Source organism: Zingiber officinale, chromosome 10B (genome assembly GCF_018446385.1).
Source record: "Zingiber officinale cultivar Zhangliang chromosome 10B, Zo_v1.1, whole genome shotgun sequence".
Taxonomy (NCBI): domain Eukaryota; kingdom Viridiplantae; phylum Streptophyta; class Magnoliopsida; order Zingiberales; family Zingiberaceae; genus Zingiber; species Zingiber officinale.
In genome coordinates, this window is record NC_056005.1 from 3,212,832 (window position 1) to 3,235,893 (window position 23,062).

Below are 23,062 nucleotides of genomic sequence, written 5' to 3' on the forward strand. Positions count from 1 at the left end.
GAGTCAACCATTGAGCAAGTTTTTGTTACTCCAAGTCTAAAATCAAATGCTGAATTTGAGCAACAGATGTATATACAAAGGAGGTTCTCCCTAATTATGATTCGAGCTGTACTTAATTGGATGAGAGCGCGAGAGGGTCTCTTCAAGTGCAAGGAGTTGGACTTATCAAAGGATGAGACGAAAAAATTGCTACTCATTGTTGACGAAAGCTCATCAGATTGTGGGGGATTGGATGGTGCTCTTGAGCTCTTGGTTCCTTCTGTTAGGAGCATGCCAGAAGCAGTCATGATGTTGATACGTGATGCATGGCAAAATGACAAAAATATGGATTTTGAAAGGAGAGCTTTCTATGAATATTTCTCAGCTCTCATGGAGGATGGACTTACTCTTACAGTAGCAAAAAAAAGGCGAAGCGACCACCGAGAGCTTCCGCCAGTCCATTCTAAGATTAGCACGGAAGATATAAATTTTGGTGATTGGAAAGATAAGTTAATTGAGGATGAGTTATACGGAGTGTAGGAATTTACATCCTGCTAGCTCCAAGGCTCAACCTCAAATGATAAACTTTCATCCACTATTAACTTAGCTATATTTGTGGGAGGCAATGAATTTACTCTTATATATAAAAAACTATTGAAGTAGATAACATCGAATTTGGACGACCGGTTCTACCCTACAAAAGTTTTCCACCTGTCGTCAGGATAAATCGGGAAGAGCTCATGATAGACAGTCCAGAAGCTCAGTATCCCATAGTTATACACTCCATTTAAAGAAAAAATCTCTATAAAAATAAGATTGCATACACTCTTATCACATATAAAGAAGCACGCATTTGCCCACAACAAATAACTATTAATTTGGTATCTGATGATCTTCTTCCAAGACTACTATATGAAACTATTCTAAACTATATTTTTAGTATTTTTTTATAATTTTTATTTTTTTAATATTTAAAGTATGTATTTTAGTATTTTAGATATTTTTATTAATTTTTTATCTATTTATATTTTAAAATTTTGAGTTTTCCTTTTATTTAAGAATTTCTTACATTTTTTTTATAGGCTATGAATTGAGTCATTTCTTTTTTCTTTAGGTATTAGAGCATAGAGGGTTTATAGGCATATAATTAGAGGATTAATCCTCTATTAATAATATATATATATATCCCCCTTTACTAACTAATTTTGGTGAAGCCTAAAATGAATTTACGTTAATATCCTTTTTTCTATTCACACTAAAAATAATTCCAAGGTTTATTAGTAATTCCACAAGTAAAACAATCAGTGATCTAGATTTCGAGACTCAGCTGCGACATATTATTATGAAATTTTCTCATCATTAATTTTCTCTGGTTGTTTTATATAAAAAAATATAATTTTCTTTAGTCCCACATCTTAGAATTGACAACACTATGATCAAAAAGCTTCTATAAAATGTTAAAAAAATATACTTTTCTTAGTTTTTTTTAAATTAATTTTTTCCATAGGGAAGCCGTAATATTTGGATTTTCAAAGATCCAAATAATTTAGATTTTCAAAAGTCAGATATTTTATCCTAATAACTCTACTAATAAGTCTACTTTAGTATTTTAATGTTAAAATACTTTAATTAATATAATTTTATTATAAAGGGTCAATATATTATATAATCGCGTGATCACTAGTATATATATATAAACTTAGATAACGACATGTTTCCTTTTGTTTTTTTTATTTTCTCCATGTTTTTTTTGTTAGTCCGTAGAATAATTATTATCTTATCCGTGCCTTTTTAAATAAGTGAAATCTGCATCAAAATATTTTTATAAAATTAGTATTTGACATGTCAAATGGGAGATGGTACATTACTTCTTATATCATAAATTAATTAATGTTTAATTTCAGGTAGTTATTAATACTTGATTTTTGTTTTGAATTTTGTGTTTGAAATCATACTCATACTTGTACAGAATTATTAATAAATAAATTTAAAATGTTTAATAGTTTGTTCAGATTTATTTGATTAGCAATAAATAAACTATTATAATGTATAATTAAATAAATACATGTAATCTTACATTATTAAAATTTTCTAACACCACCTGCAAGTCACTGACACTCAAGAACAACAAAATTCAAATTTAGTAACCTACAATTACTAACATCAAGTGTGGATGTGATAGACGAGCCGGCAGCATTCTCTCCGTCATCTGACAATCTCGAGGGGCGCTACGGGTTCCATGGAAGAATTAACATAATCACGGAGAACCGACGGAGAAGTGCTTCCAACCTTAGCCAGCAAGCTGTCTCCCTCTTCCACATTGACATTGCCCCAAGGATGTGTCCTACTACACCTTGTCAATGCCTCCAACTCCGTGGCCACTTCTCTCATCAACGGTCGGTCGTTGCTGTTCAAGATCAAACACCTCATTGCGAGCTCCGCAGCTGCTTCAAGCAACTCAGGAGTTCCTTCATCGAGCACGCGTTTCTCCAATATTTCAACAAGTCGATCAGAATTCACGCAGTCAATGAAAAGTGTGGTTAAATTCTTGGCAGCTTGCATCTTAACCACAGGCTTCTTCCCTGTCAAGAGCTCAACCAAAACAACGCCGAAACTATAGACGTCGCTTTTATCAGTGAACTCCCCTGTTTGGAAATATTCCGGGTCCAGGTAACCAAAGGTGCCACGAACCAACGACACCAATCCGTTCTGATCCAGAGGAACCATTCTGGAAGCTCCGAAATCGGACACTTTTGCAGTTAAATTGTAGTCTGAGAAGTATGTTGGCGGTCTTGACATCTCTGTGGATGACGGGAGTGGAAGCCGCAGAGTGGAGGTAGGACAAGGATCCAGCTACTTCCGAAGAGATCCTTAGACGAGCTTCCAAGGACAGAGAGCCTCTCTTGCCTTCACCGTGGACGTGGTGGGCGAGCGTACCATTGGGTACGAACTCGTAAACGAGCATGGGGACTTGAGACTCGAGGCAGCACCCCAAGAGCTTCACCACATTCCGGTGATTGATACGGGAGAGAACCTCGACTTCATTTATGAACTGTTGGACTTCGGCTTCGTCGTTACTTATCTTGGCCTTTTTGATTGCGATCGCGTTTTGATTAGGAAGAACGCCGCGATAGACTGTTCCGGTGCCGCCCTCGCCGAGGATTCGGCTCTGGTTGTAGTTGTCAGATGCGGCTTCAAGCTCCTCCGAGGAGAAGAGTCTGATGTCCTGTCGCAACGAACCGCCGTTCTTCTCAAAGAAGTGCTGCTTCAGCTCTCCGAGCTTTCTCTTCTTGTAAATCCAGTACAGCCACGACCCAATCACAATAAGGAAAAAGAGACTCAATCCAACACCTGCATATATCAATGCTCAAAAACAAATATCAATGACGTTTTCTCGTATAAACGACAAACAAAAAATGATTTTAATAACTTGTGATTGCACTTGTTGAGGATTTAAATAGTTAGTTAATAACTGGCGTATAAAGCCCTGCATCAAAAAAATTTGAAGGCATACACGCATGCTGGATCCTGCATGTTCAGGATTAAATCTGGCCCTCCACACGATTTCTCCGTGCGAGGAAGTGGCACACCGATTTTGTTCGTGCCCACGTCTTGTTCTGGTTATCTCGCTATTGCGATGTTGTTAATGATGTCGCAGAGAATGAGTGGAAGCGTTGAGAAATGACAAGATTATCGCTGCTACTACCATGTTTTTGGTTGTCATTTACGAAAGGGAATGTTTTAACCGAACCAATTCTGTTTCAGGAGCAAGAGCTCGAGAAGTCTGATAAAAGGATTAGAAATGGAGAAACTACGGAGTGGATGTATAGCATCAAACGATTACCTAAACTGAGATACAGTATTCTCAGTATGGACTTGCATCCGCTTCCATCTCTTTGGCCATCTCCATACATGTGCCATGGGCATGAGCAAGAATAGCTCCCCTCTCTATTATGACACCGTTTGACACATTGGGAAGGAACAGCTGAGCACTCGTTGATGTCTGATCAGATTTTGCAAAGAGATCAGATATTGAGAAAAATACTAAAGCATGCAATCAAGCTGATTAACAAAACAAAAGTTAGAATTTGAGAATTTTGTAAGCTTAAGTTTACTTACCTGAGCATCCATTTGAATCATTGAGGTACGGGTTGCCCTGGAAACCTGGCGAACAACTACAGAGGTAGCCCGGGCCATTAGGAGAGTTCGAGCAATTGCTGTTGGGGGAGACACACGCGAAGTCGTGAGTGACGTTTGCTTCCTCACAGGTCTGGCCCATGATGGCCCAATCCAGCGTCAGTGGCGCCTGCTCCCTGGTTCTGTATTCGGTGAAGCTAGACAGGTTAAAGTTGAGCTTGCGCTCGTCGGCCAGGAAGGCGTAGCTGCAGGGGGCGAAGCTGTAGAAGGAGCGATTGTCAGATGTATCGACGTTCGTCACGAACAGCGAAAAGTTGCGGAGATCCATGGGAATGGGCGCGGTGCAGCAGCCGATGCCGGAGCATGTGTCATTGGGTACGATGCTGGCGTTAGTGCACAAGGACAAGCATCCGGTCCAGAAAGTGCTCTCCCTGTGACTCCAAATATAACCGAGGGTGTTACAGCCGATGGCCACGAATCTGTTCCAGTTATGGGAAATCTTGTAGTTTGGGAGAGAGATAATATTTATCGAGGGCACGTTACTTTCTGACTGGCTTCCGTTCAGGTAGTAGCAATCTCGGGCGATTTCGTGGTTGACGACGACGGTGCCCTGGAGGAGCTGGATATCCAACACTTCGATGTTGCTAGTGAGGTTGAGGCCGAGTATTGAAGAATTTTGGTAGAACTCTTGAGGAGAAAGAGATATTTTATTTTTTATATACTAAACTTTTGATTACAAAGTCATTATATAGACTTGAAAGAAACTTAGAGGGTAAGTAAACTTAGATGCTAAACTTAGAGGGTAAGTAAACTTAAATGCTAAACTTAGAGGGTAAGTAAACTTAAATGCTAAGTAACCATTTAGCTTATCAAGGTGACTCTTTGATTCAATTGCATGCATGATGGAAGAGTGATGATCCAACTTCCTTATATTGATGGTCAACACATTAACTTTAACATTCCCCCTTAATGTGTTGTCGGATTCCAAGTTTGGCTCGGAGCTGTTCAAATCTTTCTCTCGGAAGTGCTTTTGTGAAGATGTCAGACAATTGCTCCTCAGATCGACAGAACTCAAGTTGAATTTCTTTATCTTCAATTGCCTGTCGAATGAAATGATGCTTGAGTGCTATATGTCGAGTTCGGCTGTGGTGAACTGGATTCTTAGCCATAGCGATTGCAGATTTGTTGTCGCAGTATAGCACGGTTCCTTCAATCTGATGATGACCGAGATCACCTAAGATTCTTCGAAGCCAAATTGCTTGTGAAATGGCTACTGATGCTGAGATGTACTCGGCTTCCGCAGACGATTGTGCAACACTTTGTTGTTTCTTGGACAACCATGAGAATGTTGCTGAACCAAAAGAGAAACAGTACCCCGAGGTGCTTTTCATGTCGTCTAAGGATCCACCAAGATCACTGTCACAATAACCGACAAGGTTAAGTGCGTGATTCTTTTGAAAGCTTAGACCGAGGTCGGTTGTCCCTTGAACATATCGTAAGACGCGCTTTGCTGCACCGAGATGAAAATGGCTCGGACTCTGCATAAATCTTGAGAGTAGACTTGCAGCATACATGAGATCAGGTCTAGTTGCTGTGAGGTATAACAAATTACCAATGAGGCTACGGTAATGAGTGACATCCGCTGCTTTTCCTCCATCTTCCTTTTTCAATTTCTCCCCCATAATGAGTGGTGTAGAGACAGGATTGCATCCCAGCATGTTGAATTTCTTCAGAATCTTTTCTGCATATATCTTTTGGCAGATAAATACTATCTCTTCTTCTTGGTAGATCTCCATGCCCAAGAAATGTCGAAGTAGACCCATATCGCTCATTTCATACTTTTGAGTCATGTCATTTTTGAACTCTTCGATCATCTTCTTGTTGCTTCCAGTGAAAATTAGATCATCAACATAAAGAGTGACTATAAGAACATCATTACCTTGCTGCTTGACATACAAAGTTGGTTCACTCTTGCTCTTCTCGAATTTTGTTTGGTTGAAATAATTGTCGATCTCACTGTACCAAGCGCGAGGAGATTGTTTAAGTCCATATAGCGCTTTCTTAAGTTTGTAGACTTTTCCTTCTTTTCCTTTTAGGATGAAACCCTGAGGTTGATCTACATACACTTCTTCCTTCAATTCACCATTGAGAAACGCTGACTTGACATCAAGCTGATAAAGTTTCCACCCTTTGCTTGCGGCGAATGCAATTATAGCTCGGATTGTGTCAAGCCGAGCTACTGGGGCAAACGTCTCCCCGTAGTCAATTCCAGGCTGTTGAGAATAACCTTTGGCAACTAGTCTTGCTTTGTGTTTTTGAATAGATCCGTCTGGGTTGTGCTTGACTTTGTAGATCCATTTAACACCTATGACTTCTTTATCTGTCGGTTTATCAACAAGCTCCCATGTCTGATTTTTTTCAATCACACGGACTTCCTCCTCCATTGCTTTTTTCCACGATTCTTCTTTGATTGCTTCGTCAAAATTTTCGGGCTCAACTGAACAATAATTGCACGTAGCATATATATCGTCTATCGATCTATACCTTTTTGGAGTTGAGCTCGGGGATGAGGAGTTTGATGAAGTCGAATCAGCTGAGTTGTGGCTTTCTTCATTGAGTTGAGCTGAGTTTGGATCTGATGGGCTTGTCACTGATGAAATAGGCTCATCGTGGTCTTCTTTGTCAGTGATGATTAGAACGTCTTTCGTCTCGACTTTGTTTTCTTCCCAATTCCATGAAGCATTTTCATCAACTTGAACATCTCGGCTGATGATAACTTGACTTTCTTTTAGGCTAAATAGTCTATAGCCTTTGCTCATGGTGCTATAGCCAACAAAAATACATCTTTCGCTAGATTCGTCAAGTTTACTTCGTTTCACTTTTGGAATTTGAGAGTAGCATATGCTTCCGAATACCTTGAGATGGTTCACTGATGGTTTTCTACCACTCCATGCTTCAAACGGAGTCTTGTTTGGTATGGTCGTGGTTGGACATCGATTGGATAGGTAAACGGCAGTGTAAACTGCTTCAGCCCAGAAGGTTTTGGGTAAACCTTTCTCGTGTATCATTGATTTTGCCATTTCAACGATCGTCTGATTTTTCCTCTCGGTAACACCATTTTGTTGAGGGGTGTACCTAACCGTTAGTTGTCTTTCTACTCCTTCATCTTCACAAAACTTGTGGAACTCCTTGGAAGTGTATTCCTTGCCCCTATCACTTCGTAGGGTTTTGATGAAGCATCCACTCTGTTTTTCGACGAGACTCTTGAACTTTTTGAATATCATAAATACTTCGGACTTTTGTCTCATGAAATAGACCCAAGTCATGCGAGTGTGATCATCGATGAAAAGAATGAAATACCTATTCTGAGCATGAGAAAGGGTGTCCATCGGTCCGCAGACGTCGGTGTGGATAAGTTCCAACTTTTCTTTAGCTCTCCATGATACTCCTTTTGGGAAAGGAAGTCGATGTTGCTTTCCAAACGCGCATCCTTCGCATATATGTTGCTTTCCTTCTATGTGAGGAAGTCCTTGCACCATACTCTTGCCAGATAATTCTTTGAGGCTTTGAAAATTAAGATGACCAAGTCGTCGATGCCATAAGGTTGATGTCAGGTAGTCTGAGGTAGAAGCTCGATGAGCTTTTAGATCGGCATAATTGATGTTGAGAGCGAAGCTTCGATTGACCATTTTGATCTTTGTGAACACCTTTGACTTATCTCTCCTGTCAAATATAACACATTCATTGTTATCGAAGCAGAGCTTGTACCCATTTTCCACCAATTGTCCAAGGCTGAGTAAATTTTGACTCAAGCTCGGCACACACAAGACATTGTTGATGCAGCTCGGGCCTTCCTTCGTCTCGATGGCGATTCTCCCAAGTCCTTTTGACTTTGTTTGCTCTCCATTTCCAAACTGAACAGGAGCATTGATGCTATTGTCGATCACAGAGAAAATTTCTGAGATCGGCGTCATATGGTTGCTACATCCGCTGTCTAACAACCATTTTCCTTGCTCCTTGTTGGTGGCTGTGTGACATACATAGAATGTTCCATGTGTCTCCTCAGCTGTTTGATTTTCTCCAACCTGATTTGCCTGATAAGAGTTCCTACTTCGGCAATCTTTGGCGAGGTGACCAAATCGATTGCATATTTTGCATCTCGATTGGCCTTTGAACCAACAGTCCTTCTCGGAGTGATTTGGCTTATTGCAGTTGCTGCAATTCGATGAGTTATCTTTTCCTCTTCCTTTTGAGTTACGTCCACCTCGTCCTCTTAATTTCCATCCACCTCGTGATTGGCCCTCTCGTTCGTTGTTACCAATTTTGAGCTTTGATTGGAATGCACCCTCTATTGGCTTTTCAGAATGTCTGGACAATCTTTGCTCGAACGATTTTAGGGACGCCATCACTTCTTGAACTGTGAGTGTTGTTAGGTCCTTTGTTTCTTCAATGACGGCAACAATGGGATCATATTTCTCAGGAAGACAGATGAGAATCTTTCGTACCAGTCTCTGATCTGTAATATCTTCACCATGAGATTTCATTATGTTGACCAAATCAAAGATTCTGGTTGAGAATTCCATGAGCGTTTCTTTCTCCTGCATCTTGGCATTTTCGAATTCCTTGAGTAGTGATTGGAGCTTAATCGCTCTCACTTTCACATCTCCTTGAAATTCGCTCTGCAAGATCTCCCATGCTTCTTTAGCAGTGTCGGCACGCATGATTCTGGGAAATATAGCCTTAGTGACTGCTCTTTGAAGGATTGAGAGAGCACTTGCGTCGGCTTGTCGAGACTTCTCTAATTTCTTCAGACCGACTTCATTGAGAGCAGTGGTTTCCTCGGGCTCTTGCACTCCATTCTCCACAATCTCCCATTGGTTAAGAGATCGAAAGATGGTCTTCATCTTTACGTACCAGAAATCATAGTCTTCGCCATTAAACTCTGGGATGAGATGATTGATGTTTGTTAAGCTCGAGCTAGCCATGGATTTGGATTGGTAGAACCTGGAGGCTCTGATACCAACTATTGAAGAATTTTGGTAGAACTCTTGAGGAGAAAGAGATATTTTGTTTTCTATATACTAAACTTTTGATTACAAAGCTATTATATAGACTTGAAAGAAACTTAGAGGGTAAGTAAACTTAGATGCTAAACCTAGAGGGTAAGTAAGCTTAAATGCTAAACTTAGAGGGTAAGTAAACTTAAATGCTAAGTAACCATTTAGCTTATCAAGATGACTCTTTGATTCAATTGCATGCATGATGGAAGAGTGATGATCCAACTTCCTTATATTGATGGTCAACACATTAACTTTAACACCGAGGTAGGGCGTGTCGTCGGTGCAGTTGATCTCGAAGCCTTTACGGAAGCAGCCGGGGTCGATGCCGAAGGGGTAGGGGATGATCACGTCGCCGCACTTGGACTGGCACCCTGGTGGTCGAGCCCACCCGTCGGCGGAGCCCACCGACGTCGGTGGCGGTGCTGTTTGGGAGGTTGCCGTCGCTGCTAGCAGTACAAGGCAGAGGAGGAGCAGAAACAAGTGCGCAGGCCAGGATGCCATCTTCTTTTGTCGATTAACTAACTGGATTAGCATGCAGCTCCTCGATCTCCACAATCGAGTGAGTTTGTTTGGTTGATAAATATGGATGAATATATAAAAACATTTATAATTACGGGTCAAATGTGACGGTATCTACTTGCTTCGAAGGTGAATTTTCTTGCCTCTATTTATTTAATATAAATATAATTTATATTTATATTTATATTTATACGACCGATTGAAATATCAACTGTAACAGGGTAATGAAATGCACGATAATATAATTCAACTATTTCCAATCGATTTGTTTTGCCTCTTGACTTGGTATAACATGTTTTGTGGTATTTTTCCTGTTCACATTTATTCAGTCTGATGGTTCGCTATCCAAATGGTTTGAATTCTCCATTTTTTTCTTTTGTTATTTTCTAAGCATTTATTATTTTTAAGAATGATATATTTGGTCCCTGAGGAGAATCAATCTCTACCATTGGTGTTGTTTTCTCTATTATACCATCAACTGTAATTAACATGACAAATTTTCTAAGGAGCCCATGGAAATTTGAGTTTTTTTTTCTAAACCTGTATATTATGGTTTAGGTCTTGCCCCCTTCGGTTTGGCTTTTGTATGGATGGACTATAGTCGTGTTGATCCAGTTCCTAAATCGGTCAAAAAATTTACAAGCTAACCTACAAAGATTCAAGATCGTCCATCTTTATGGTTAAAGAAGCTCAAGTACATCTCTGCGTGCGCATTGGAACTCTTTACCTCTCATCTTTTATCTATTCTTCATTATCTAATATCCTTGATATTGAGTTTGTGCTTTGCTTCTTTGCAATTCTCTTGCTTAATTTTCTGATATTTTGTTAAAACCTTTACTTCACTCTTTAAATGTTTTTCTATCTAATGCATTTTGCTTTTTTCATATCTATATTTTCAACGTGAAAATTTATTGGTTATATTTACAAAATAGAAACTTGAAATTTATAGGTTAGAGATTATCTTACTATTTTATTAAGAACTTGTATCATTTACTAATTAATTTTGATGAAACTTAAAATAAAATTATATTAATATTTTTTTTATTAAAAAAAAATATATTCACTATCTTGGTTCTCTTTAGTCTCTCACATCTTAGGAGTATCAATACCATGAGAGGAGACGACTCTATAAATACTTTGGATTGACGACGTTAGAAAATATACCTTTCTTAACCTTTTGGCTAAGATCAATATCTCTTTTTATCAATTTAATATATAATATAAAAAATTAAATTAATTTTTCTAATATTAGAGTCCGTTAACTTAAAACGAACTTAAAATTATATTGTAATCTAATGTAAATCTTGATATTGTGAAATTTAATAAAAATATTTGTCAATTATTCATTTGAAAGAAAAACAAATTGTAACTAAAGGTTAAGAATTATCAACAAGATATAATTTTTGAAACTTCCATCTATTGTACCAAGTGAGTGACAATGACAGCATTTTAGACAATTCAACGTCGATCATTCTTCACTTGAATTATTGACAAAGGCAACAACAAGGTATATACTTTGCATGACTTGAGTTTAGTCATTTCTCCAATTTTAAAATTAAGAATGAAATTATAGGGAAAAAATTAAAAGGATGCTTCTAATTATCATAATTTTAAAAACATTTTTTTTTTCCAAAAGAAAGAAGAGGAACCCGCTATATATTCTTGAGACCGAAGATATTTTGTAAGTAAAAATAAATTAATTTAATTTGGTCATATATATATATATATATATATATATATATAACTTTTAGTTAATAAATATGGATGAATATATAAAAACATTTTAGACTTGATCTAGTCAATCAATGACGGGTCAACTGTAACGTATATACTATAACTACTTCGAAAGCGAATTTTTCTGGGCTCTATATATGTATAATAAATGTAATTTATAAGGCCGATTGAAATATCAACTGTAACAGGGTTTTGAAATGCATGATAGTAAAACTCAATATAGTTCGCTTCTTGACTTGGTTCAGTCAACGATGATTTGTGGTGTTCTTCCTGTTCATTTTTGTTCAGTCTGATTGTTCGCAGTCACATGGTTTGAGTTCTCCATGTTTTTTTTTGTTGTTATTTTCTAATCAACCTAACAAATTTTCGAAGGATCCCATGAACATTTGAGTTTTTCTAAACCTGTACTACGCTATGGTTTTGGTCTTACCCTTTTGCATCAGTTGACTAAATAGATATGCTAATAATATATCAACTAATTCTACATACACTTAGTTAATACAAGAGATTCATTAAATATGAATTAAGTCATGTAAACTTGTTGGAAATTTGAATTGAAAAAAAAAGGTGGATGGAAAGGGTTCCCATGCGTACGAGGAGTAAGTGGTTTGATTGTTGATTTGTATTGGATCTGAGCATAGGCATGATGAGAGGCTTTCTCTCACGTGCTATTGTTGGGATACGCGCAAGCTTTGATCGTTTCTCATTTTTACAACTCGTCGTTGAATGCACAATGAAAATATTGGGTTAACTTGGACATCACATGCATTACACCTTAGTTTTACTTTGTCTTCGCCTCCTTAAGATAACTAATATAAAAGTCCACTCCTAGCGATCACTTTCATTATGAACTCCCTCCTTCTTAGAAATTTTCTGGAGACGGAGAAACCTCTTACAAATTTGATTATACAAGAACAACAAGAATGCAAAGACAAATGAAATTGAAAATGACATTACAATCAAAACTTTGCGCTGCTTGATCTCTTGTTACTTGAAAATGTCTTTAATTGGTCCGAAAATGCAACAACATTTTGCTTCAAAATCCCCAAGAATTGCTAGCTTCAAATCTCCACGAAACCTCCTTTTTTAGTGTTACTTTTGGGCTAAAATACGTCTACTAATTGATTAACATTACCCAATGAAGTTTTTTTACCCGTTCAATCGATTGGTGAGCCACACCAATTGATTGTTAGATGACAATCGATTCCCTCAATCGATTTCCTATTCTTATTTTTACTAAGAAAACATTGTTAATCGATTGCAGCAACCAATCAATTGCACCAATCGATTCTAGGTCATTATGTGCCCACGAAATAAGGTCATAATCAATTGTCTTAGGCCAATCGATTACCTAACCCTAAACCCTAAATCTGAATTTAGGGTGTACCAATCGATTGTCACCTTTCACCAATTAATTGGTAACCCTAAATTCAACCTTAAAAAGGCTGAATTCGCATCTTGCCTGGTATCTGGTTGACCTCAACTTACCATGACTTCCTCTTCCCAACATCCAGTCATCCGTGACATACTGAAACTTCCCATTGCCCAATATCCGATCAACCTCGACTTATCAGGACTTCCTCACTGCCTAGTATATATCTAGTTGACCTCAACCTACCAGAACTTTCTATTACCTAATATCCGATCAATTTTGACCTGTTAGAGCTTCCTCACTAAGTGTCCGATCAACTTTTGACCCACTTAAATTTTTCTCTTGCTAACTTCCCGTTGAACTTCTGATCACCAAGTGTCGGGTCAACTTTTGACCCACTTGTACTTTCCTCTTGACAACTTTTCGTTGGACTTTCGATTACCAAGTGTCCGGTCAACCTTTGACCCACTTAGACTTTTCTCTTATCAACTTTCTGTTAGACTTTCAATCACCAAGTGTCTGATCAACCTTTGACCCACTTGTACTTTCCTCTTACCAACTTCTCGTTGGACTTTCAATCAACAAGTATCCGGTTAACCTTTGATCTACTTGGACTTTCCTCTCATATATTAATCAAACATCAAAACTCAAGCTCGAGTCAATTAAAGTTTAGTCAACTGGTGGGACCTTCATCAACTTGGTTAACCTTGACCTGAGGATGATACCAACAACGCCTACACATGGGGTAAAAATTTAGGACTCGAATTGCATTGAATCAAAGGTGACTCGTGCATAAGAATCAACCATTTAACGTTGCCTAAAATCATAGCTCCTATATAAGGAGATGGTAATCTTGAGCAGGAAGAGGTGCAGAGGGATAAGAAAAAGAGACGCAGGATCCATCCACTTCGTTTCCCTCTTCTACTTCCTTTCCATCGTGCATTTTCGCTAGGCAAAATCTTCATGATAACGTTCAGATACACACTCGGTTCACCATGAACAATCAGTTCTTGATTATATACGTGGTTATCCCGTTGTACTTGGGAAATAGACATCCAACATGACCTCAAAGCACAAACAAAGAGACAAATCTGTTTTAAGGGAATTGTGCTAAATGCATGCCTCAACGCTTCCTTTCCCGACTCAGCATCGCTTTCCCAATTGACCATCGCTTTCCCAACTCAATACAATGACACACTTGGGCTTGGGCAATACTCGATAGTCAGCCTACTTGTCAACTAGGCAACTCGGGCACTCAATGCTCGTCTCACTCGGTCTCAGTCACCAGGTGATATCCCGACTTGGACTCTACATCTACTCGGGAGTGGTCAGGTGATTGAGCCACTCGGACCTACTCGGTGCTCAGGCATCACTTGACTTTCTGACTTGGACTCATCACTTAGCATCCCAATCGGGCTTGAGAAGCATTCGACAATCATCCAACGAAGACTCACTTGAGCTCGAACAACCTTGGAGTTCGATCTAATCAGATTAGGCCGACCGTTTGAGATTATATGCTCAAATTATCTCAACAAATAAGACTGAATTTTGATTTTGTGTTTGAAATTCAATAAATTTATCTTGTAACTTTGGTAACAATCTTCAATAGACTGTGGAATAAGTTCCAACAAAACTAATAATATATCTTTTAAATTTTCTTTGTCTTCTCGATTTTCTTAATAATTGCAAACTGATACTTTTAAAGCACAATTTGGACAAATGTAGTTTTATGTGAGAGCGTAGAGATAATGCTTAGGTTCTTCACTAACCATTGAGATATTGTATTCACTTCTGTTATCTAACATAATCAAACAAAATATTATAAATGAGCTCCTTGGAGTTTATGGAGTGATGTTCAAGTATTTCAAAATAGAATAATGTTTTTGTTATAATTCAATTAATAATAGAAGAATAGAGAATTGAAAAGAAAATTATCTTACTTTTATTTCTATCAAATACCCTTATTTATAAGATAGGTGGAATTGTATAAAAATGGAAGAATATAATGATTCATCAATCAACAATCAAATCAAATCAATCATCTATTATAACACTTCTCTTTAGATGATTAATGGAAAATCACACTACCTCATTAAAGTCTTGTCAGAAAAATCCAGTAAGAAAAAAAAACTTGAATGAAGGAAAAAGAGTACAACAGTAGGCACTCTTCTTGATTTCAATCACTGAAGATATTTTAATTTGTGCATCCCTATCTTGTGCACCAATTTCTTAAATGGCGACGTCAACAATACTTTTGTGAATAAATCAGCTACATTATCGCAAGAATTAATTTTCTAGACATGATCAATATCACCTTTCTTCTGAAGTTTATGTGTGTAGAAGAATTTTGGTGAAATATGCTTTGTTCTATCCCCTTGAATATATCTGTTAGAGTGTATACTAAAAGCCTAACTTTTGGTATAAACATTTATCTAGAAATAAGAATCACATTGGTCAAATATATACATTTATGATAAATGTAGTTGATCAATTAATTTATATTGTAGATAACATGGTGTGTGGTGTCACACACAGAAGATCATGTTATCAGTTCTTTATAAATTATAAACAGTTGCTCACGACTAATATGAAAAGGAACAAACCATTGGAATAGTCGTAGTGTAATTAGGTATTAGTTTATCTTGACTAATAAATTACACTAGTACACTCTAAGTGTATTGAGTACGACCATTTTAGGTAAGTTTTTTTTATACTGACTTGATAAAAGAACTAGACTTTAGTTATTATGGAAGTGTGTGCTCTTAATCTTAATATAATAACAAGCACATATATTTGATATTTATTTCTTTAATTTATCAATGGGTGAGATTTAGTTCGATAAATCAATAAGTCCGATAAGTTGGGAAATGATATCACTTATAGTGTGTGTTGTTGATTATAGAAGGGATCTGTGTTCTAGTAATCTAGGTTGAGAATGACCCCAAGAGGAGCTCATAAGGATTGTCATGTTAAACCCTGTAGGTGGACTTAGTCCGACATGACGATAAGGTTGAGTGGTACTACTCTTGGACTAAGATATTAATTAAGTGAGTTGTCAGTAATTCATTTAATTAGTGGACATTCATTATCTTAAACACAGGGAGACTAACACACTCATAATAAGAAGGAGCCCAAAATGTAATTTGGGATTGGTACAGTAGTTCAATAATAGTTCTTTAGTGGAATGAATTATTATTGATGAAATTAAGTTATGTGTTCGGAGCGAACACGGGATGCTTAATTTCATCGGGAGACCAAAACCAATTCCTCCTCTCGGTCCCTATCGTAGCCTCTTGTATATAGAGATTTATACCAACCACATACCCACCTTTTTACCCAACCAATAGGGGTCAGCCAAGCCAAGCTTGAAGCTCAAGCATAGGGTCGGCCAAGCCTAAAGGTTGAGCCTTAAGGTGGTCGGCCAATAGCTTGGAGTCCAAGCTTAGGTGGCCGGCCACATCATATTAAAAAGGGATTTTTGTTAAAATTATTTCTTATGTGGATATCATGGTTTTAAAAGAGAGTTTAAAATTTAAATCTTTCCCTTTATAGCTTTCTACAAAAGATTAAGAAAAGATTTAAAATCTTTCCTTATTTGTAGATTGAAAGGTAGATTTTAATTTTGAGAAAACTTTCCTTTTTAACCATGTTCATGATTTGAAAGAGAGTTTAAAAATTAAATATTCTCTTTTATAAGTTTCTACAAAAGATTAAGAAAAGATTTTGATATCTTTCCTTATTTGTAGATTAAAAGAGATTTTAATTTTTAGAGATAACTTTCTTTTTATCCACATGTTTAAAAGAAAGATTTTAATTTATAAAATTTCCTTTTTACAAACCACCATGAAGGGAAAAATTATTGGAGAATTTTTTTATACATTTTCGGAGACAAATTAGGAAGTTTTAATTTTTGTTTTAATTAAAACTCTCTGTGGCCGGTACGACTCTCGATATTTAACGTCGGAGCTTGACAGTCTTCCGGCCGGAGGGTTTATAGTCGCCGATACGACTCTCGATATTTAACGTCGGAGCTCGACGGTCTTCCGGCTGGAGGGTTTATAGTCGCCAGTCCGACTCTCGATATTTAACGTCGGAGCTCGACGGTCTTCCGGCCGGAGGGTTTATAGTCGCCGGTCCGACTCTCGATATTTAACGTCAAAGCTCGACGGTCTTCCGGCCGGAGGGTTTATAGTCGCCGGCGCGACTCTCGATATTTAACGTCGGAGCTCGATAGTCTTCCGACCGGAGGGTTTATAGTCGCCGGTCCGACTCTCGATATTTAACGTCGGAGCTCAACTGTCTTCCGGCCGGAGGGTTATAGTCACCGGTACGACTCTCGATATTTAACGTCGGAGCTCGACGGTCTTCCGGTCGGAGGGTTTATAGTCGCCGGTACAACTCTCGATATTTAACGTCGGAGCTCGACGGTCTTCCAGCCGGAGGGTTTATAGTCGCCGGTTCGACTCTCGATATTTAACGTCGGAGCTCGACAGTCTTCCGCCCAGAGGGTTTATAGTCGCCGGTCCGACTCTCGATATTTAATGTCGGAGCTCGACGGTCTTCAAGGCTAATTTCAACACGGATGATATACGTCCTGCCGAGCGGCGTTCGGCGAATAATACCAAATGCGTTTTATCACTTTGCTTCCTGCATTACAAGGACACAGGTGACCGAGACATACATAAAATGACTTACATCGGCGCACCTCTCACCTGCAAAGAAGTCGTGCTTCCCCTTGAATGCCGACCGGATCTTTATCTTGGCCCCATGTTGAGATATTCTCCGGTCGGAACTCTGCTACCGCTCGGCCTGCTGATGCTGACGTCGCCTGTTGCTCCAGTCGCTCGGCTTGCGCCTTCTGTTTCTGTTTCTCCACGAGCTTAGCTGCTCTTGCCTCGATTAGAGCGTCGAGCTCCTCCTGGGAGAGCATCACGGTGTGAGGTCGTCCAGTTTCGTCCATCTCTTCCGCTTGGATGCAGGTGCGTTCCCACAGACGACGCCAATTTGATCCTGTCCGAACGTTGAGTCGATGGACGTTGGGCACGTGGCGCTCTTCCAGGTGATGATGTGGATCTCTGACCGGCCGTATGGATCTCCGGCGAACCTGCAAGGAAGTCAGGCCGGGAAGGGGTTCCCGGCGACGACCCTCCGACGCTCAAGTCAGGCAAGAGGAAAATGATGAAATGGCTCCAAAGATGAGAGATCGCGTACCTCCGGTGAAGTTTGTGGGCTCTTATATAGAGCTATGGGGAGGCTTGTGCACACCTACCGAGGCGTACACGTGTCCTGTACCATACCTTAGTATGGGCTTGCCAGAGGAGCATGCCTGACACCATACTGCCACAGTCTGAGCACCTCTCTGATGGGACAGCAGAACCTTCCGTCGTACGATTCTACGTATGGCCTGGTCGTCGAATATGCCTACTGTCAGAAGATGATGTTCCCCAATGTCCCCTTGTCCTTGTCTCCTTTTTTCCCCGAGCCGAGCGTTCAACCGCTCGGCTGGCACATCACTTCCGACCGGCATAGGTATCCGTCTGACCGAGAAGACTCCCGGTCGCGTGCTCGACTGAGAGTGTTCCTTCACAGTATTATTGATTTACGCCTCGACCGAGCGGGCTGCCCGCTCGGCCCGGCGACCCTGTTCACCATGAGCGTCGGAAACTCGACTCCCCATCGAGTCGTCTTTGATTCCGCCCGGACCCGTTCGGCCGGTCGACCCAACCCTTCTCCGGTCGGCCGAACCTCATGCTGACCCTTTTGACTTTTGACCTCTACGTGTCATTGACTCCCCTCAAAAGGGGTCCCCCGTCCTTACTGCCGGATCAGATATGATTTCTGGTTTGCCCAAAATAATTTGGTGCAGTAGCAAACTCAAAGAAACCATAAGTCTATAAGGCAAGTAAACACAATAGAGCACAAGTACCACCTAATATGAGAAATCATATAAACGAGGAGAAGTTGTTGCCGCCTAGATTGCATCAGATGATGACCTATAGATCTTTTCACTAAGGCCCTTAAGGTAAGAGCTTTTGATGGGCATGTTGAAGGGTTGGGAATCAGATGTATGACAGCAGATATGACAGCTTAGTCTTTTAGTATAAGTGGGAGATTGTTAGAGTGTATACTAAAAGTCTAGCTTTTGGTATAAACATTTATCTAGAAATAAGAATCACATTGGTCAAATATCTACATTTATGATAAATGTAGTTGATCAATTAATTTATATTGTAGATAACATGGTGTGTGGTGTCACACACAGAAGATCATGTTATCAGTTCTTTATAAATTATAAACAGTTGCTCATGACTAAGATGAAAAGGAACAAACCATTGGAATAGTCGTAGTGTAATTAGGTATTAGTTTATCTTGACTAATAAATTACACTAGTACACTCTAAGTGTATTGAGTAGGGCTATTTTAGATAAGTTCTTTTTATACTGACTTGATAAAAGAACTAGACCTTAGTTATTATGGAAGTGTGTGCTCTTAATTCTAATATAATAACAAGCACATATATTTGATATTTATTTCTTTAATTTATCAATGGGTGAGATTTAGTTCGATAAATCAATAAGCCCGATAAGTTGGGAAATGATATCACTTATAGTGTGTGTTGTTGATTATAGAAGGGATCTGTGTCCTAGTAATCTAGGTTGAGAATGACCCCAAGAGGAGCTCATAAGGTTTGCCATGTTAAACCCTGTAGGTGGACTTAGTCCGACATGACGATAAGGTTAAGTGGTACTACTCTTGGACTAAGATATTAAATAAGTGAGTTGTCAGTAACTCATTTAATTAGTGGGCATGCATTATTTTAAACACAGGGAGACTAACACACTCATAATAAGAAGGAGCCCAAAATGTAATTTGGGATTTGTGCGGTAGTTCAATAATAGTTCTTTAGTGGAATGAATTATTATTGATGAAATTAAGTTATGTGTTCGGGGTGAACACGGGATGCTTAATTTCATCAGGAGACCAAAACCAATTCCTCCTCTCGGTCCTATCGTAGCCTCTTGTATATAGAGATTTATATCAACCACATACCCACCTTCTTACCCAACCAATAGGGGACGACCAAGCCAAGCTTGAAGCTCAAGCTTAGGGTCGGCCAAGCCTAAAGGTTGAGCCTTAAGGTGTTCGGCCAATAGCTTGGAGTCCAAGCTTAGGTGGCCGACCACATCATATTAAAAAGGGATTTTTGTTAAAATTATTTCTTATGTAGATATCATGGTTTTAAAAGAGAGTTTAAAATTTAAATCTTTCCCTTTATAGCTTTCTACAAAAGATTAAGAAAAGATTTGAAATCTTTCCTTATTTGTAGATTGAAAGGTAGATTTTAATTTTGAGAAAACTTTCCTTTTTAACCATGTTCATGATTTAAAAGAGAATTTAAAAATTAAATATTCTCTTTTATAAGTTTCTACAAAAGATTAAGAAAAGATTTGATATCTTTCCTTATTTGTAGATTAAAAGAGATTTTAATTTTTAGATATAACTTTCTTTTTATCCACATGTTTAAAAGAAAGATTTTAATTTATAAAATTTCCTTTTTACAAACCACCATGAAGGAAAAAATTATTGGAGAAATTTTTTATAAATTTCCAGAGACAAATTAGGAAGTTTTAATTTTTATTTTAATTAAAACTCTCCTTGTTTTGGGGAAATAAGTGGCCGGCCATGTATATTGAGAAGAGAACATTATTTTTAATTAAATAAATTTTCCTTTTCATGGCAAAAGAATTAAGGAAGTTTTTTATTTAAATTTCCTTATTTGCCAAGACCAAGGATTATAAAAGAAGGGGTAGAGGTGCCTTCATGGTGAATGACTCTATTATTCTTCTCCTATCTTTTCCTCCTTGGTGGCCGGCCCTAACTTCTCCCTCTTCTCTTCTTCTTGTGGCCGGCGGCAACCCCTCTTGGAGCTCTTGATGGTGGCTGGTTCTAGCTAGGAAGAAGAAGGAGAGAAAGGAGGTTTTGTTTCTTGCATCCCTTGGAGCTTGGTGGTGGTGGCCGGACCTCTACTTCTCTTGGAGAATTGTGGTGGCCGAAACCTAGAAGGAAGAAGAAGGTGCTTGTTGGTTCTCATCTCGGAAGATCGTTGCCCACACAATGTCCGAGGTTAGAAGAGGAATACGGTAGAAGATCAAGAGGTTATTTTTGCTTACAAAGAAAGGTATAACTAGTAATTATTTTCCGCATCATACTAGTTTTCTTTGTATAGTTATTTATGGAAATACCAAACACAAGAGGCATATGATTCTAGAGTTTTCGAAATAGTTTTTTCGAGTTTGTGTTTTCTTCTTTTTCGAATTTGTGATTCGATTGTTCTTTTTGGTTAACCTAGAGTTATTTAAGGAAATAAATATTAGCTTTCCTTAAAAGGCTTTGCCTAGGCGGTGGTGGTTGTTCTCATATCCAAGAAGGCCATGTGCCTCGCCATGCAATCCTGGAAGCCAATTTTGAAAATTAATATTTATGGAATTAATAACTTAGGTAGATTTGAATCAATAGTGTTAAGTTCCGCTTGCGATTCAAATCTAAATCATTAAGAATAGATAAGTTAAATTTGGAATCAATGATGTTAAGTTCTGTCTATGATTCCTAATTTAACTTTTAAAGAACACAATAGGTTATTTAAGGAAAGGTTCGACACTTGTAAAAAAAATTTTTGTACAGTGGAACCGGTACGAATTTCTTAGGACTAACCAACAATTGGTATTAGAGCTAGGGTTTGCCTCTGTGTGTTTGATTTTCAAATTAGGTTATGCACATATCATACATAATTTAGGCAGGATAATAGTAGGATGTGCTAACTTTGTGGTTGCAGGCTCCAACTATTATGGCTTATAGATGTTGTGTGTAATTGGACCCTTGAACATGTCAAGGGCATTATTTTTTTGTGTGTGCATGATTGTATGTAACTAATACAGCAGGAGCTGTATTAGCCTTAGGATTTTAAAATTTTATTTTAGATCTAGAATACATGTACATTCCCTTATGGAATATAGAATCGATATATGTAAAATTCTATTTTTGTCGCGGATCGGATTCTTGTGAGGCGTTGTACTTTTAGAGCACCAGAGGCGCAACGGAATAAGAAGCAAGATGGATGCGACAACTCAATCCGATGGCGGTGGCTAAAGATGGCAGCAGCTAGGGTTGGAGCACATGGAGGACAGTAACAGGAAAATGTCATAATAGTTGGAAAATAATTTCCATATTTATTGCTTTATTTACTGTGATGTGTGTGTATGCATGTGATGTATGCTAGGATAACTTAAAATTCCTCACTTTAAATAACTAAGTGGGAGAGGGATTTATTTTAATAAATTCCACGGTCTCCATTACTGGTTTGTAAGTGATGCAAACAAACTTGCGCGTTGGCTCTGAGTGCCTTCCTCCATATCGGATGAGTTTGTTTGTAGATCACTAGATCAAACTTCCATTTAGGATGACTATAGGAAATTAATTAAGAGCGTGTGATCTTTCCCATCGGAAGGGGCATAATCTTATTAATGGACTTAGTGTCAAGTAATGGTATACACTTAGGCACGTCTAATAGTATCCTCCCCATCGGAGTCACTGCTATTATTTGTGTGACCAAAGGAAAACCAACTATTAATTTATCAAAAAGATAAGTTGACAAGATAATAAAATTAAAACCCCCTCTTACAAATGTTTGGTTTTGCATACGTCCACACTATCGTGGCATATAAAATTCACGGTGTATGAGGTAATTTTATTTGTCAGGATGACAAGAAAATAAAATTAATGGGAAAAACTCCTCTTACAAATGTTTGGTTTTGTATACATCCACACTATCGTGGCATACAAAATTTACGGTGTTTGAGGTAATTTTATTTGTCATAAAGACTTATTGACAAGATAATTAATGGGTAAAACCCTCCTCTTACAAATGTTTGAATTTGTATATGTCCACACTATCGTGACATACAAAATTCACGGTGTTTGAGGTATTGGTGAATTTAAATGATATTGTTTTGAGGAATCAATATTATTTCAAATTCAAAGTTATTGACCAAAATATTTGATAGACCAACTATTAATTTTATTGGTCATAAAGTTAGGATGATGAGATAATAAAATTAATGAATAAAATTTCCTTTTTGTTTTTGTATACGTCCACACTATCATGACATACAAAATTTATGGGGATTTTAAGGTATTGGTCTTGACCAAATATTTTTGTGATTCTTAGGATTTAAAATGTTTGTCAATCCCCTAGTTATTATAC

The 23,062-nt window shown here is 38.2% G+C and overlaps 1 pseudogene; it reads right to left on the reverse strand.

The window, feature by feature from the left end:
- Positions 1-1,998: 1,998 nt before the first annotated feature.
- On the reverse strand, positions 1,999-9,704 carry LOC122029764 (annotated as a pseudogene).
- Between the last annotated feature and the right edge of the window lie 13,358 nt (positions 9,705-23,062).